Source organism: Panthera onca, chromosome D1 (assembly GCF_046562875.1).
Source record: "Panthera onca isolate mPanOnc1 chromosome D1, mPanOnc1 haplotype 2, whole genome shotgun sequence".
NCBI lineage: Eukaryota > Metazoa > Chordata > Mammalia > Carnivora > Felidae > Panthera > Panthera onca.
The window spans coordinates 45,625,589-45,636,967 of record NC_138348.1 but is presented as its reverse complement, the minus strand read 5'-3'; the positions used below and the strand labels follow the sequence as shown (position 1 = coordinate 45,636,967).

Below are 11,379 nucleotides of genomic sequence, written 5' to 3'. Positions count from 1 at the left end.
GCCACACCTGGGCACTTGGTGCTCCTCGGCTGTCTGGGACAGTTCATTGTGGATGTGTCCATAATCCTCCCTGGAACGACACCCACAGAAAAGACAGTGCCACTCCAAGGAAGAGCCCTGGGCCAGCAGGGAGAACTCTGTGGAGGGGTAGCCTGCTGATTCAATGTCCCAGGAGAAATGAAAGGAAGCTTGGTACTCACCTCCTAACCGGAGGTATAACAACAAAAATATCGCAGGTACAGCTGGGACACCGTGGAATGGCCTGTGTCTCTTCCTCCCGGGTCAATGACAGGCCAGCAGAGGCATTTGCTCTCTGCCTCACCTGAAAATGTGAGGCCTTTCCTACATCAAAGGTCTGTGAGCTAAGCTGGGTCCCCAAGGCACAGCCTCAGAAAGGCAATCAGTGCTATTCATGACCCAAACGAGCCTCCTGGCTGCTTCAGGGTGACATTCATTTTGTGACCGGGGCAAAACCAGAATTAGGTTCTGTGCTTACCAGGGTTTGCACCAGCAGGGGTTGGAACAGGAGGCTCAGGCCTGAAGCCGTGAGCCCTGCAAGAAGGGGAGTGGGCAGGGAGGGCTTGTAGGGGGCATGAGTCCTGTGGTGCAGGGCCAGGCCTGGCCGTTGCGGAGGCATGGGGTGCAGACACTCGCCTGTTTCATCTGTCCCCAGCCCACTCCGCATGCACCCTGTGCCCCTGTCTGAATACACCACTCCCTCTCCTTCTTCCCCTTCATTTCCCCCAACGGAGTGCCTTTGCCCCTTGTCTGCCTGCTCAGCTAGTTCCAGCTCTGCGAAGGGTTTCCTGAAACTCCCCCAGCCCAGCCCAGCCCAGTAAGGACTTCCTGCTCTGTATCCCCACAACACCAGCCACAGACCCCATTACGGCAGCTATCACATTGCTGTAATTATTTTAAATGCCTGTCTCCCCTGCTAATCCGCGAGCTCCCTGGGGCAAGGGCCATGTTCTATTCATCTTTCCATCCTTTGCATGGAGCCTCACATAATAGGCGTTCAAAAAGTCAAGTGAATGAATTAGAGAAAAAATTTCCTTGGATTCAGCTGAAAAGGCAATTGCAGTAATTTGAATTGTGCAATTTCCATTGTGTCGTCTTTGAAAAACAGTTTCACGTTTCCTCCTACTACAGATGACTCATTCCTGGGGCAGATAACGCATTTCTGAGGCCCAGAATTTCACTACATCAAATCTTTTGAAAACCTGTTTATTGGTGTTCTTAAAGACAAGAACATGATGAGCTTTCGTAATCCTTCACCTCAAGGTTGAGTGATAGAATACTAGAGATGTTTTGGAGCTCCTTTGCTTACTGCAAAGCATCCAAAGAGGAATGGGTGGGCGGATAATAAAAATAACAATACTAACATTAGCTGCAAGTACTGAGCGCTTAATAAATGGTAGTGAATGTTGGACATTTGTCTAAGTGATTGGTGTCTCTTATCTCGTTCAATCCACGTATAGAACCTTATGAGGTGGGCATGACTCTCCATTCAGATGAGGAAACTGAGAATCAGAAAATGTAGGTAACTTACAGGAAAGTGGCAGAGACAAGATTTGAACTCAGGTCCAACTCCACGATGGCGCTGCTGACAAATGACACCCCCATTCCTTCTAGGATGAGTAGAGAAGGCACACGCTGAACTTGGATGCTGATTTGTGACAACACAGCCCTCCTGCCCATGCATCCCCGGGCATATGTGGTTTCAAGTGGACAGAGGTGCTGCCCCTCTTGAAACTCACATGAACAATCTGCCAGTTCCATCCCACTGACCCCGTGTGTCCACCCATACATGGGTGCATAATGACCCTTTTCTGCTGGGAGCTGGGATTCTAGCTCACTGCTTAATTGCAATGTACCACTCCTTGTCCCGGCAGTACCATGGCAACAAGTAGCATTGGCACAAGAATCCACGGGGAGAAACGTTGCCTAGCAACAGAGTAGTAGGAAGAGCTTCCGCATTCTGGAGGCCTGAGTTCTAGTTCTGCTTCTGACTACCCCCGGCAATGTGGACAGGGCAGTGTTACAAGGTTGTGGCTATGGCTAGGTGAAGAGCAGATCACTCCATGCCTGGAGGATTATTGTCAGGGGCACTATTTTGGGCAGCAAAACAAGCACGTGGATCAAGCCAGACAGGGACAAATTTGAAGGACTCACCAGCTTATGTGACTTATTTCAGCTACTCTAAAAGGAGGATCAGTTGCTAGAAACTTTTTAAAAGGTCCTTAAGTAATATCAGATGAAAGTCTAAGTGTAGTTACCCTTTGACTCAGGAACTTCCCTTCTGGGAAATCCCAGCATATGTTCATAAACATAGACCTACAAGGTGAAAACCAGCAAACAGCCTACTGCGTTCACTGAAGAGGGATATGATCCGTCAACACAATGCAACGCTGTGCAGAGGGTGAAAGGGTGGGGTAGGTCTTGATTCACCCACATGGAGAGAGGTCGAGAATACAGTGTGTATAGAAATGAAAGGAAATCATAGACACACACAGATATCCATCCACAAATACACACATCAAAATGCCTCTCGGGAAGCCTGGAAGGAGCTGTAACAAACGGTTAACGGTAGTTACCAACTTCTTGCCGCTCCCCGAAGAGGCCGCAGATGCTTTGGCTTCCCTACTTTTCCTATTTGCCAGTTTCGTCCGCCTGAAATAGTCATCTTTCGCACCTGTGAGACCCCGCCCCTCCCTCAGAGCGCAGGTCATCCACGGATTCCACGGGGGCACTTCACGTTTCCCTCTGGTCTGTATTTTCTCTACCATGACGTTGGCATTTGTTTTCCTGTCTGACAGTCCCACAGACTGTGACATCCTTGGGGAGAAAAATCACATCTCGTTCATCTTTGTTTCTGCAGGGCCTGCTCTGAGCCTGACAGCATGCTGAATTGAAACCATTACCTAAAAACATTGCCAGAAAGAAGAACAACGGCGGAAGCTCTGAGCCCCCGTTTCCCCAAAGGCTACCTCCCAAGCCATGCTTTTGTGACTCTCCATGTCTTAGGAGGTGTGCTGTCAGAGGAAAGAAAAAAGTCGCGCGAAGGGAGAAAACTGGGCAGAATTTGCTTGAAACAAAAATCCAGAGGCATTGACGTCGGGAAGCCCCTCCCCAATCCGGACAGCAGGTGGCGCAAGCGACCAAGATTTCTTCAACCACCACCGAAGGAGGCCGCAAGGTAAAGCTTTTGGAAAGTCTGGGAAGGTGGGAGTATGATCCTGAGCCTCTCTTTCCCCCCCCCCCCCCCCCCCCCGACTGGGGCACAAGACATAAAGACAGATATCATTGGTCTCCTCTAGGATTTCCGCTCCTAGATGTCTGGCTTTCCCACCTCTGTGTTCAATCCTCTTCCGTCCACCCTCACTGTGGCCCTATTTTGTTCTTTGAAAACCCATTCTTTGCTGGCGGACGTTGAGCATTTCCATTTTCACCAGTGGCTGTGAATATTAGTAAAACCCTTAGGAAGGGCACTTTGGCAGTGCCTATGAAAAGGAGAACCCTGAGCCTAGAGGAGACAAGCAATAACTCAAGAGTTACTTAAAAAGAATTCTCTGCAATCATGGTTGGGATATTTATCATTGCTTGAAGTTCCTCTTCTGGAGGCAAGTCGCTTATTTTAAAGGTAGATGAGGAAATGAACAAGTTACTGATACCATGCTTAATTTATATCTGAATTAGGATGAGGTAGTTATTTGGGTAAGCTTGGCAGTTATTGTCATAACTTTGTGTAATGGATTTATTGATGGAAAAATGTTGGCATGGAAGAACGTAATAGCTACATGGGCTAATTGAATGCCATACTGTTGCCGAGGAGGGTGGTTATTTTGTTATTGTGCAAAATGTATTTATTCTTTCAACGAACATTTATTAAGCACTTAGTGTTTATGCAAAAATACCGGTGGAGTGACTACCACCTGCCGGGCACAGTGTCAGGTGCTAGGAATAAGATACGCAACACACTCTCTGCCCTTGTGGAGCTTAAATGAGAAACAAATACATATGTGGCAAGTGGTTATAACTGCTATGCAAAAGAATAAGGCTATAAAACTGGGTGTTGTATGGAAACCAATTTGACAATAAATTTCATATATTAAAAAAAAAGAAAAAAGAATAAGGCTATAAAAATAGTGATTAAAGCTGTTATTTCAAATTAGGTGCTCATGTTCTATATTATGGGCTAGAGCTTTAATGTTGATCAAAATCAGACATGATTCCTTCCCCCCCCAACCCCCCCCCCCAAAACTATAATGTCAGTGGGAGAGAAAGCCACTACTCCAGTAATGACACATATAATGGTCTACTGCTGTTAGTGCCATGAAGAAGTATATACATGGGGTTATGAAACTTTATTAAAGGGAAATTTGCCCTCGTTGGAAGGTCAGGGAAGATTTCCCCAAGGAAGTGATGCCTGCACTGATATGTGAAGCATAAGTGGAAGTTAACTAAGCCAAGAGTATGGAGAATATTCCAGGCAGAGGGGAGGGCTATGCAAAGGCCCTGGGGCAAAGGGGAACAAGGGAGAATAGGAAAGGGAAAGAAGGCTAGAGGGGCTAGAGGGAGAGAATGAATGAGATGAAGGGAAAAATGAAAGGAAACCTGCAGGCCCTGTTCATGATTTTTGTCATTGTCCTAAAACAAAGAAAAGTCACCATGGGTTTTAAGCAGTGTCGATGACCACTTCACAAAGATGCCTGTGGGTGCTCTGTGAAGATGATTGGAGACACTCAGATTAAATATGGGATAGCCCAAACTATAGCAATAGTCTTTGCCAGCGGTCATGCTGACTTGAACTAGGGCATTGAGTTGGAGATCAAGATCAGTAGATAGATTTGAAAAACTTTGACAAGGGAAATGAAAGACCTTGGTGATTAATTGAAGATAGGATGTGTGAGATAAGGAGCTGACAAGCATGACCGTTAGGTTTCTGGCTTGTGCAAGGAGGTGATCAGTGGTGCTGTTTTCTAAGACAGAGAATACCAAGAGGACCGGGCTATCAGGGAGAGGGGGTTTGGCTTGGGGCCTGTTGAGTTCAAGTTGTCTTTGAGATTTCTATATGGAAATATCAAGTCAAGAGTTGGTTCTAAGGACCAGGAATTCAAAGAAGAGGTTGAGAGTGGAGATAGAAATGTCCATGTGAGAGCTGAAGCTATGGGTAAGGATGTAATCACCTAGGAAGAGATTGTAGAGAGAGGGGGGAGGGACATCAGAACTTGATGGTGAGAATGAGAAGGGTAGACCTGAAGAGCGTATGGGGAAACCAGCAAAGAAACCAGGAGAATATTTTGTCTTTAAAGCCAAGGGAAGGGTGTTTCCAGAAGGTGCAAATGGTCAACAGGGTCAGCTGCTTCTTGAGAGCAAGTAAGATGAGACTGGGTAGATGTCCCTTGGATTTCAGGACATGGGGGTCTCTGGTGACCCAAACTGGAGCTGATTTGGTGGCATGCAGGGCCAGCATTGTACGTGGAATGGCATAGGGGAAAGGGCGGGGGGAAATAAGGACAACAGAGGCAGTACGTAGAGACAACGTTTTGGAGGAGCTTAACTGGAAAGGAAAGAAAGAAATGGATGGGGCCATGGTGTTGGATGAGCCATCCACAGATACTGGAGTCAGTCAGGTTGAAAGCAGGGATGACAATGTAAAGGAAGGTGATAGGCAGGTGCCCACATGTTCAGTGGATGAGGGGTAGTGATGGTGGCTGGAAGATGATGGCAACATGGCGGGGAATCCCAAGAACAGTGTTGCTGAATGGCAGAGAAACCATATTGTGGGACTATTGTTTGGGATCAAGAACAGCAACACCTTCCAGCCCTAGGACTGGGTGTGGAGGATGAGAAACCATGACTGGAGAGGGGCACAGGGTGTGTGGTGTCCTCAGGGAAGCCAGCCTGCATTCTGAGGGAGTGGGAAATAGCACTTGGAGAAAAAGTTGGAGACCTCCAGTGGTTTGGTGATCGTGGAACAAGCAATTCAAGAGGGCTCAGTTGTAAGAGTTTGGGAGGTCAGGAGCTAGGTCAAAGGCAGGGAGGTCCAGGATGTGATGGGAGAAATGGACCATTAGCCACATGATGGCTTGATTACTTATACTTGGGTTATTGACTGAGTACAAGAGAGTATGACCAGCACGGAAGATTTTGTATCAACAACCTTTTTGAGGAGAGTGGGCACAAGGTCTACTGACTGCAGATGGGGTGGTCTGCAATCCCCTGAAACTCTAGGAACATCAAGCTAGGTGTGCTAATAACAGCCACGGCCTTGCTGACCACGCGCTGTGGTCAGGAGGTGGATCGACAAGATAAAGATACTGCTCAAACCATTGTAAAAAGACTCCCCTAAAACCTCACCATCTCACAAATCAGAGCTTGTGAGTTTCTTTAGCTTGCCTTTCTGTCAGATTTGCATTGACTTTTTGTGTTCCTCCAATGTGCATAGTTTTGGACTTTCAGTTTTTCTCCTTGGAACATTACATCAAATATTTTCTACACTGTTCCATTTGATCACAGTTAACCTTTGATCTGGTGAAAATAATTGTTGCCTTCACCTAGGGGTATTTTTTTTTTTTTAGCATGAATGTGTAAAGCACCCTGCCCCCAACACATGCATATGCCCCCCACACACACACACACACATAAATAATAAATTCTACATGCAGACATGCACCCCTGCGTGCATCACAGGTTAGCCACAGCCCACTAAGGTACCTCGGGATCTGTTGACTCTTTTGTAATCTTTTTTCTTTAATGCTTGGAACAATTATCAGCCAGCTACCTGCAACCCCACCCCTTTCTCGCCTCCTCTGGAAAACATGCGCATGAGTGAAATTGACATTGTTATAAGAATAACCTTGAATCCACTCCCAATTCATAACAAGAGCAGCTCGTTCGAAAACTTGAGTGCTTTTACTATTAATAGTGCAGAATTACTTGCAGCACAGTTCAGGCTCCAGTGCAACATGCCAGGGATCCTGTCACTGTTGTCAAGGCCCGCAGGCCTACTGGGAAAGACAGACGCTAATTCAGAGAGACGGGAGCGTGGTCAGCACCCACAGTGGGTTATGGAGAGCGCATGTCTTCCCAGAGGAAGTGAGGTTTGAACTGGCTCTTGAAGGAAGTTGCCATTCAGAGCAGGAGGCAAAGCCATTCCAGGTAGGAGTAACACCAACAAAATCTTAGAGGCCTGAATACTTGCTGCCCAGTTAGGGACTGGGGCACATTCTGCAATGGCTTTAATCTGGTGCCTGGAGGGAAACATCTAGAGGTGGTTTGAGAGCCATAGAAAGCACTCACCCCCCACCAGCCTTAATGAGATATAATTGACAAACATTGGATATATTTAAGTTGTACAGTGTGATGTTTTGATGCACATTATGAAACGATCCCCGCAATCAAGCTAGTTAACATACCCCTCTCCTCACACAGATACCTTTTCTTTCCCTGGTGAGAATACTTATTTAAGATCCACACTCTTAAGAAATGTCAAGTGCACAATATAGAATTCTTAACTGCCATCACCGTGGTGTACATTAGATCTCCAGGACTTGCTCATCTTGTAACTGAGAGTTTGTGCTCTTTGACCAACATTGCCCCATGCTGCCTCACCTTGCTCCCTGCCCCTCTCCCGCCAAACCCCTGGCAACCACCGTTCTGCTCTGGGAGTTCCATTATTTCAGATTCCACAGGTGACATCATACAGTATTCATCTTTCTGTGTCTGGCTTATTTCGCTTAGCGCAGTGCCCTCCAGGTTCACCCACGTTGTGACAAATGACAGAATTCCCTTTTTTTCCCAAGGGCTTCATGGCATTCCTCTTATGGACACACCACACCTCCTTCATCCATCCATCCACTGATGGGCATTTGGGTTGTCTCCATGTCCTGGCTGTTGTGAATAAGATACCCCTTCAAGATACTGATTTCACGTCCTTTGGATGTATGGCCAGACTGAGATTGTGGGATCACGTGGCGGTTTTTAAACCGAAGACGATGCTATAGGAGTCCACCTGGGTTTAGAAAATTCCAGTAGAAAGGTTGTGGAGGAAAGAGCACAGAGCGGAGCAGCTGGGGGTAGCAGAGCCAGCTGGGGAGGATGGGGCAGCGAGGGGTGAAGGGTCAGGTAGCCAGACAAACCCGGCAGGTGACTACTCTCTGCACTCAGAGGATTGAAAGGGAGACCCGTGCCTGATCTTCAGCTTTCTGTAGGGTGTCTGCGCCACCCAGGCTGGTCAAGCGGGTGACCACACCCTGTCCGCAGTTTGCAACACTGTATCATCATATTGCCAAAATCACCCCACGACTGAGAACAGGGTCAGGGGGTCCATGAGCTTTCCTAAGGAGAGGGGTTTGGGGGAGGAATTAGTATTATTCTCCTTTGGGAAAAAGAAACAAAAACAACGTGAAGAATAGAGATTCCTCCAAATGAGCCTCTTGCTTTGCTGGTGAATAGAATCCCATGGATTCCATTTTGAGTCTGTGCGCTGCCCCTCACCAGCTTTGTGACTTTGAGCCTGTTACAAAAACTTTGCTTGTGACCCTCAGTTTCTTCTTCTAGAAAGCGGAGGACGATGGGGAAGTTTCAGTGGGATGAAACATGAGAAGGCTTCTGCCACAGAGCCTCAGTCATATCCCTTCCCGCCCCCTCCTCATCCAGTGTGGCCGTGCAAGGGTTAACGGCACCGCAGACCGGCTGCCAACCAGGAGCTGAAAGGGGCTTGGAGGAAGACGCCAGTGGGTGTCCTTCTAGGCAGAAAGGGAAGCAGAATGAGATCCACCCATTAAAGCTGACTAATTCCCCTGGAATTATGTGGAGGACAAAGGAGATTAATTCAGTACAATCTCTGGAGTGCTTCAAAGAAACACTGTGTGCAGTGAGTCCCCTTCCAAAGCAGGGGCGGAACGGCTGTGGGTACGACCAGGGGTTTCTTAACAACGCGCTGAATTCTAGTGGCTGCGAGCTGCTTCCCCGCCAGGCACCGAGGGATGGGAAGCCTGGACTGAGCCGGCTGCAGCACTGGGTCTGGGGAGGCTCCCCAGGTCTGTGGCCTCGCTGGATCCTGGATGGAGTGACAGCCCACGGCTGACTCACGCCCCCGGCCTGCCAGCTAGCTAGCAGACCGGCCGGCGGCCCAGGGGTGAGCTCATCAACCACAGGAATCGTGAGCAATCCCGTGGCACCAAGACCCACTGTGTCTGTGGGGCAGGGAGGCCCCATCCCTGAGACTGCACCTTGCTCTCCTTAAAGACCACTGGCCCTATGGGGGGGGGGGGGGCAAGGACCACTTGTCCCTGAATCCCTGGGTGGTCCTGACATCCTGCCATGTTGCCTTCCGTAAAGACAGTTCATAAAATGGCTAATGACAGATGATGTCATTTTTGTGCTGTGGTGAAAAGTTCACGTAACTACATTCATAAAGCAAAACCCAGTGCTCCGTCAGACACCGTGACCCTACTTGGGGGTTGGAAAATATGGTTACTATCAGTATGCTAAACTGAGGTCTTCCTGTCTGTGGTAGAAAAATCCACCAGGCGTGGCATGATTAACCTAAGAAAAGTACCTTCAACAGGCCTGCCTACCCTGCAGAAATTCCAGAAATTCTGCCCCTTCCTGAGGCAGACGGCCCCAGAGAAACCCAGAACACATACACACACACACACACACACACGCACGCACACACACGCGCACACACGCGCACACACGCGCACACACACACGCATGCACACACTTCCTATAAAACCAAATGCCATTCTTCTGAATAAAAAGGAGTCCTTCTGAGTTTTCGTTCATCTTGTTGGGGCAATTTGGGTCATAGAATAATAGAGATTAATGGTGTCCCTTACAAACAACCAAACGCCAGGAAATATTTCAAAGGAAGGTACCTCTTGGGTGTGGATCATTGTTAGTAACCCACACTCGTGATAGTTTGCGACTCCAAGGAAATGGACGGGACTTTGGGGAGTGAAGCCGTCAGTGGCTTATATACCTGGGCTCCAGGAAGCCCTTTCCACTCTCAAGGATTTCCCCATCAGCTCATGCTGTTTTGGAGTTTTCACATTCGTGAAGCTTCCTTTGATTTAAAGGTTTTACTCTCAGAGTCCTCTTTTGAAATATTTACATGATGTCATGTTTGCCTCACCAGCACCAGCCGAGCTTAAGAGATAGCAGATTACAATATCTTGTTGGATTTATTTTCCTCTGTTTCCTTCACGCCTTCTTTGCTTTTTCCTCCTTTCTTCTTCCATCCCTCCCTCCCTCCTTCCTCTATTTCAGCCATTTATTTATTCCATAAATATCTAATGAGCGCACACCATGTGCTAGAAGGGAGTAGGGAACTGTATCGCCGAGTCTGGGGACATGGGTCTAGGCCCTTTGCTTTCTTCCTCCATGACTTAGACATGGCTTAAAACTCAGTTTCCTCGTCAGTCAAAGGGTAACAGTAATGAGACCTATCTCATTGTTAAGGGATTATATGACCTATTATGTGTAACACACTTTGCCCCATGCCTGGTTCTTCCCAAATGTCCCCCAAATATTATCATCATTAGTAAAATAATACAGAATGTACACTGTGTAGTTCAACTGCTCAGACTCGAATCCCGGCCCCTAGCTTCCAGCAACGTGACCCTGGGCAAGTGACTTCCCTGTGCCTTAGTCTCCTCATCTCTAAAATGAGGCTAAGAGTAGATATGCCTGCTTCATAGGGCTTTGAAAAGACTTCTTTTTTAATGTTTATTTATTTTGAGAGAGAGAGAGAGAGAGAGAGAGAGCACAAGCTGGGGTGGGACAGACAGAGAGGGAGACCGAGAGAATCCCAAGCAGGATCCACGCTACCAGTGCAGAGCCTGATGAGAGGCTCAGTTCACCAACCGTGAAATCATGACCTGAGCCGAAATCAAAAGTCAGACCCTTAACTGACTGAGCCACCCAGGCACCCCTGAAAAGATTTCTTGAGATCATATCTATAAGGTACATAAAACAGTGTACTCAATAATATAATAATATAACGTTAATTAATGTTGTTGTTGCCACTATTATTGGTGTTTCCAGAACTATGAAAATGAGAAATAAGAAAAACACTCTGGCAGAAAAGCCAGGCAAATAAATGAATAACGACAACATGGCGGGGTTAGGAAAAAAGCAGAACTTCATACATAGCATGGGACTGAGGTGTAACTTTCGGTGACAGGATAAAGAAACTTCACTGAGGAGGTGCCCCAACCAGAAGTTAAGAGGACCCATGTCCAACCTCTTTAGGAACCACTTCCTTTCCTTTCCTCGTCTTCTCAAATTTATTCATTGGTCTCATCCCAAGTCCAAGTATCTCTAGACGGTTTTCCAAGTTGTCTGTAATCTGGTCCAACTCTCTTATTT

At 47.4% G+C, this 11,379-nt stretch overlaps 1 long non-coding RNA gene across 1 annotated transcript; it reads left to right on the top strand.

The window, feature by feature from the left end:
• Positions 1-1,837: 1,837 nt before the first annotated feature.
• On the top strand, positions 1,838-9,694 carry LOC132662455 (uncharacterized). The gene is made up of 3 exons (XR_009602588.3): positions 1,838-2,766; positions 2,879-3,196; positions 8,563-9,694. It is a non-coding gene; the product is annotated as an uncharacterized LOC132662455 (long non-coding RNA).
• The last annotated feature ends 1,685 nt before the right edge of the window (positions 9,695-11,379 follow it).